Here is a 6,943-nt window from a genome sequence, read left to right on the forward strand (position 1 = left end):
CGATAGTCCGCACCGGAAACAAGTCCGGGGCTGACCCCCATAGAATACTCGTACCATGAAGCCCAGAAGCAGGAGAGACGAAGGGACGGAGTCCTTCAGTCACATCGCCACAGTGTGGGTCCCATTTGGCATACCCTTCCACTGCCCGGAGGAGACAGCATTCATCCGGACACTCAAGACCCGCCCATACCGGGTAAAGTAACGCCGAAAAAGGGAGTCAGGGAACTCAAAGGGAGCACCATAAACTGCCACGTAGGTAGTCTCACTGCACCTGTCCGACACTTCCGCCGAACCACCACCTTCAGGGATAGTAAACGTCCTCCCGTCATAGCGGTCCACGAAGTCACGATACACAGCCGTGGAGCTGAATTTCACAACAGCTCGATTCCCGGAAAAAAGTTAAACGCCGCACACAGACGCCACATTCACCCACAACATATCAGTCATGACCTCCTCAACTGCCAGGTAAGACACTGGGCCAGTAAACTCGAGGCCAATGATGTCCCTCCGCTTCACAGGGGGGACAAAATTAAAAAATTAAATTAAAAAATTAAAAAAAAATGCATAAAGCAAGACAGTCGCTCTACTGTCCACCCTAAGTGGTTGGGCAGCGGAAGCGAGACAGACCCGGGCACCACCGGTTACCCCTTTTGGTATATAAATAAAATCTTTGATAACATATATAATGTGAAAAATCTAATAACTTGTAAGATAATGCGACATCTGTACCAAATGCACTTGGGCAGTTTGCTTCGATTTGCTGATTGCAGTTTAAAGATTCACTGAGAGTATCATACTGGAAGCCAAAACACATTGATATATTTCATTCAACGAATATACTGTATATTATTACAGTGAACAACTTAAATTATATGAACTCGAGGCCTGGTAAGGTAATTATCAGATGAAAGCGTTGCATCTAATACTGCGAGCATTAGATGCATCGAGCTGCATCTAATACTTATGAAGATATTTTAAGTTAAGAATAATTTATTGCTTTACGAATCACATGGGAATGGTTCGGTGGCAGCCTCGACTCTTGCCTCAAGGTTACTTGAGGCAAGAGTCGGCCAGCAGCTGCCAGAACACCCAGGTCTGCTCCACTGACTTCACCATGTGTTATAATGCAGAGATACTTCTCTTAGGTACCTTCGCTAATGTTCTGATACCCAATAATGTCTCCAGTGAGAGCGCAGCAAGGTAAGTTTTGTTTGGTTTTGATGTGTAACTGACGTGTTATAGATTAAGCTTGAATTATGCGAGCAATATTGTGAAGGGCTTTAAAATGGCTTCTAAATTATTTGCCAGTTAGTTTTTTATGAAGTGGGAATGTAACTGACTAATATTGTGAAATGTGTGTAGCAGCAGACTGGAGAATCTTATTACGTACTAATAAGCTGTCAATGCTTAGTGATCTTGTTTTCTGCCTAAATTTTTAAATAAAGATTAAAAGTTTTTAATAGATTTGTAATGTGTTACGGCCAGTTGTATGGCCTCTGGGTTGGAGAACCGTAGGTCTAATTACTAAACGTATAACTAACTCCAAATACACTAGTTTATACGTTTGCATTAACTTTCTTGCATTATCAGTCATTTCACTCTTTCCACACCTACTCGCCCCTCGCGACGACCTTCCTCGACGCTCTCCTCGTTGGAACTCCCGCATCCCGCTTCCAGAGAGGCGAAAACGTGCCTCTCAACACTTCCTCTTTGATACGCTTCCCATTCACGTCCCAAGGGATGGGACTTGCCCGAAATGTTGGGTTAGACTTTCTCTCTATTTTAATGGGAAGGGTGACTTAATTTGTTTAATAATAAACGCTTTCAAAGGATTACGCAAAGTATGGTTCCTTAATTTTTTCTACTACAGATTGGTGATCTGACTCGGGTGTACCCGTTGTCTACCAAATGTTTAGCAGTAATTATTGTTTCCCCTTCGGCCTGTTAGCTGTGTACTTAAAGGAGGAGCAGCGTTGCCCCGTCTGTGACTACGTGCCACTCGTGTAATTAGCACGATGCTGGCCAGTCGCCCCCGAGGAAGGATCTCTTGAACCTTAAATGAAGCCCCGATGGTCCTCCCCCGAGGACCATCGGGGCTTAAATGAAACTTGGAATAATTTTTTTAGTTTTAACCGTAAGGTGGTTAAACATGGTGCTATCTTCTTATTATTACAATTTTTAATTGTAAATTGGTTTTTAAACATTTGTTCCTGTACTACAGAAAATGTAACCTCAGAATTTGCCGGTTATGTTCAGTACGAATAAATTTTATCTAAGACAGTTTTAGTTTTTAGTCTGCAAAAACTAAATTGCGTATTTGACTATAGTATCCGGTAAAGATCCCGAAAACAGAGTTGATACTTGACTCGCCAAGGAAGACTTAAATTGTTTACACGTCATGCTTCACAGCCTAGCTCCAGGCACACTAACTATTGATTGTTATATTACGACTCTCACTAGATTCCCCCACCCCCTTTAAATTTGTAAACTTAATGTAATTAGATAGCAAAACACGATGGCGCATACAAACTTCCAGCCTCGACACTAGCTCAAAGCTGTTACCATAATCTAATTTTTCTTCTGTGCATAATTAACTTTGCTAATGTTCGGTGTGCACTTCGGTAATAAAGCTAAAGATATTGGTATACATTTCAACAACTTTTATGCACCCCACCTCACGTGGAGAAAAGGGAAGACTAGATATTTTGTAACTATTGTATCTAACATTTAATTCGAGAGCCCTTCGGTCATCTCTTACCAACTTTACGTGGTGCAAGGGATTCTTCCACGAACTGTACATGAACTAACTCTGTCATGAGAATGTTGAGTACGTCCTCGAGGCTCTGGATTATCCTGTCCTGAAGGTGACTCATTCTCAGTCCCCAACGTCATACCTTCAGGATGGCGAAAGTATCCTTTTCAGATAGTAGACTTGTTCCCTTACGACCTTCATTTTTTCCTAAAAGAGGTGGCAAGTTTATAAGATTTTCTAGATTAACGTTAGAAACTATTACTGTTCACATTGTTCCTCCCTTGCCTTGATAGAGGTTCACATTGTTCCTCCCTTGCCTTGATAGAGGTTCCAGTTTATGCTCTCACTCCACTGCTCTGACCCCCCCCCCCCCGTCCCCCATCTGTGAGCAAAGTCGGCTGACAAACTACTGCTTGATAATGGTCCAGGACTGACCGAAACATCTTAGTTTGTCTTTTATTGTATGGTTTGGTCATCAGTATTAGCTACTCTGGTGTTTTCCTAATCAAACCTACGTGTTGACTGTCTCCAGAGACCAGCACCATCACGACAGAACTTCATGCCATAGTCAGCTGCTGTTTTAAAGTCGACGTTCCTTGTGTCGGCTATTTTCTCGTGGTGCCCTCAAAACTTAAGTCTTGAATTTCCATCTGATGAAAGATATCTTTTTTTTCTTTTCTTTCTTTTCTTGCTTCCTCTAGCAGATACGACCGTCTAATTTTTGTTGCCACACTTTGAGTTTCTTCGAACTTGCAGACTTTCACTAAGGAGGCTGTCTGTGCCTGCAATGTTTCCCGGAATTTTAGATTGTGCGTCTAGAACTAACCAGGCTGTACTACCGGCACCCATTTAACACATTGTGTAGCATCGACTGTTGTGAGATATTCACTCTTTCCAGCTTTTGATCATTAAATTCTGGGGAACCATGGTACTGTCCTCGCAAGTGAATGTTTCCCCCCCTAGACTGCTGCTATGTGCCATGACTACTTATCACATACCTCAGTATGACTAACCATCCTGTGTAATGGGTATCTTTAGCATCACGTAGCTTGGCTTTTTGACACAGTGTACTCCCCTCATAGTCTAGGGTAGCTGAACAAATGACGATGTACCTAAATGTATAAATCTATATAAATAAAAATGAAAATGATCATTTGTTCAAAATCGCTAATCTCCAAAAGTTCTTCACCGATTGCTTTGAAATTTTCACACAATGTTCCATTCGCATCCGAACGGGATTTTTATATTCATACTATATAGATGTCCTTATATAGCCGGTCGGCCGAGAAGACAGCACACTGGACTTGTGATCCTGTGGTCCTGGGTTCGATCCCAGGCGCCAGCGAGAAACAATGGGCAGAGTTTCTTTCACCCTATGCCCCTGTTACCCAGCAGTAAAAGAGGTACCTGGGTGTTAGTCAGCTGTCACGGGCTGCTTCCTGGGGGTGGAGGCCTGGTCGAAGACCGGGCCGCGGAGACACTAAAAGCCCCGAAATCATCTCAAGATAACCTCAAGATATGTCACATCTGTGACGGGGAAAAAAAAGCATACTTTTTTTAAACTGTGTATTTCATGTGTTTTTCATGTGAAGGAAATTTTCGAAACCTCTTTACCGATTGCTTTGAAATTTCCACACAACGTTGCCTTCGAATAGGCGAGTGTTTTTATTTGCCTACTATATACATGCCTCAACTGTGAAAGGAAAAAACATGCTTTTTTGAAAAACAGCGCCATCTGTAGGACATAAGAGCAACTCACGCTGTACTCTCCGAAAGTTCTTCACCGATTCCTTGAAAATTTTGACACAACGTTCCAATCATATACGTGCATGATTTTATATACCTACTATTTAGATACCACACCTGTGATCGATAAAATTATATTTTTTTGAAAAACAGCGCCATCTGTTGCACGTACGAACAACACGCACACTATACATAATATGTTACGATTCCATTTCAGTGTTTCTGATTGCATTGATAAATTGAATTTTCATAGATTTTTATTTATTTTCCTTTTGATTTAATTATTTTGTGTGACATTGCGTTGGAATTGAGCTGTGTTGTTTACCATACCGTTCATTTCATGGGTATAGCTTATTTGTTTCTTTTTTCATTGTTTTTCATTTCGTTTTTTTAACTGTTCTTCTTATTTTTCAGTGCAATTGGTGGTGAAATTGAGCTGTGACGATTGATCTGTGTTTGAATATAAATATTTCGTTAGTATTTTTTTTTTTTTTTTTGAAAATAAGAAAATGGACAACATGTTTATTTTACAGCTGCAAATGTGCAACAAACAGCTATGAATCCACCGGCTACAACGTTAACTGCTTTCTTCACGTTATGTCAAAATGACGTGTTTGCGAGAACACAGCTGTATTCGGAAGTGCCTCGGTATTATACATAGAATCCCAGTAGAAAATTATTTGAACGACCCAATCGAGAAGAGTGAGTCGACGGACAACTTGGCATATTTAAATGAACTACGATAGGCAGGCAGACTGTACACAGTGCATCCCAATCAAGATGAATGTTTCTGTCTTCGCAAGCTGTTGGTAAGTGTGCCCGGTCCAACGTGTTTCCAGCCACCGAGATTTGTCAGCGGCGTAACACATGCCACTTTCCGTAGTGCATGTCAAGCTCGGAATTTATTGGAGAACGACCGACACTGGGATGTATGCATTAATGTGCGTCCAACACGTCACATCCAAATCAAATTTGTGCATTGTTTGCAATCATATTGACTGCCTGCTCTCCTTCATCTCCAACAGAGTTATGGGAGAAATATAAATCACACATTGCTGAAGATATTATCCGTCTAATACGCAAGGAAAATTGAAATATGAATATGAATTTCACAGCAAAAATCTACAATGAAGCGTTGATAATGACTGAAGATTTGTGCTTAGAATTCGCGAACAAAGTTCTTAATCAATTGGAAATACCATCACCGAATCGATCTGATGCTGCTTCGTTCGATGTAGAATTGCGTCGTGAACAAAACTACACCACGTGAGATCTGTTGTCGTATGTGCAATCAAATATTCCTAAGCTAACGCTTGAGCGAAAAGGCATTTACAATCATATAATTCAAACTGTCAATAACGGGCTTGGAGAAATCTTCTTAGATGCTTCAGGAGGAACTTGTAAATCCTTCCTAATTATATTGATTCTGGCAGCATTTCGATCACAAAATGGCATAACCTTAGCCCTTGCATAGTCCGGAATAGTTGCGATATTGCTACCAGATGGAAGAACTGCTCATTCGGCTTTGAAATTGCCATTGAAAATGCAATTCATTGAAATTCCCACGTGCAACATTTCCAAAGGATCTGGCATGGAAAACGTATTGCAGAAATGCAAACTTATTGTTTGGGATGAATGTACAATGACCCACAAATAATCGCTCGAGGCTCTTGATCGATCATTGCAAGATTTGCGTGGAAACATCAGACGATTTGGGAACGCATTAATATTGCTTGCAGGAGATTTCAGGCAAACATTACCTGTAACTCCTCGATCGACACCAGCGGACGAAATAAATGCTTGCCTGAAATACTCTATTTTGTGGCGCCACGTAAAGACGTTAAAATTAGCTACAAATATGCGTGTCCAGCTGCAAAATGATCCATCAGCTGAGATATTCTCACATCAATTGCTGGAAATTGGGAATGGAAACGTGCCGGTTGATCTGACCTCAGGACGAATTTCATTGCCTCATAACTTCTAGAATTTAGTGACGTCAAAAGAAGAATTGGTTGAAAAAGTATTTCCCAATATTCAAACCAAAAAAAAGAATCACGATTGGCTGAGTGAACGAGCTATTCTTGCGATCAAGAACAAAGTTGTCTACGAACTAAACAATATTATTCAGTCTAACATTCAAAGCAAGGCAGTCACATACAAGTCCGTCGACACTGTTGTGGAAGCTGATGAAGCGGTTAATTATCCAACAGAATTGTTGAATTGACTCGATCTGCCAGGGATACCATCACACGTACGTCAATTGAAATTCGGTTTGCCAATTATCATGTTGCGAAATATCAACCAGCCAAAACTTTGCAAGGCCACGCGCCTTGCAGTAAAAAAAAAATAATCAACAACGTCGCCGAAGCAACAATCTTGACAGGACTTTTCAAAGGTGAAGATGTCCTCATTCCTCCCATTCCTATTATTCCCAAAAATATGCCA

General features: G+C 41.0%; 1 long non-coding RNA gene across 1 annotated transcript in view; it reads left to right on the forward strand.

Annotated features, from left to right (window-relative positions):
• Nucleotides 1-1,056: 1,056 nt before the first annotated feature.
• The window catches only part of LOC138371972 (uncharacterized), a 6,133-nt gene continuing 246 nt past the window's right edge, over nucleotides 1,057-6,943 (forward strand). Inside the window, exons 1-2 of the long non-coding RNA XR_011230599.1 lie at nucleotides 1,057-1,200; nucleotides 5,032-6,943. The exon at nucleotides 5,032-6,943 is cut by the window's right edge and continues 246 nt beyond it. This is a non-coding gene — a long non-coding RNA (uncharacterized lncRNA). The remainder of the gene's footprint in view (nucleotides 1,201-5,031) is intronic.

Source organism: Procambarus clarkii, chromosome 37 (assembly GCF_040958095.1).
Source record: "Procambarus clarkii isolate CNS0578487 chromosome 37, FALCON_Pclarkii_2.0, whole genome shotgun sequence".
Lineage (NCBI taxonomy): Eukaryota > Metazoa > Arthropoda > Malacostraca > Decapoda > Cambaridae > Procambarus > Procambarus clarkii.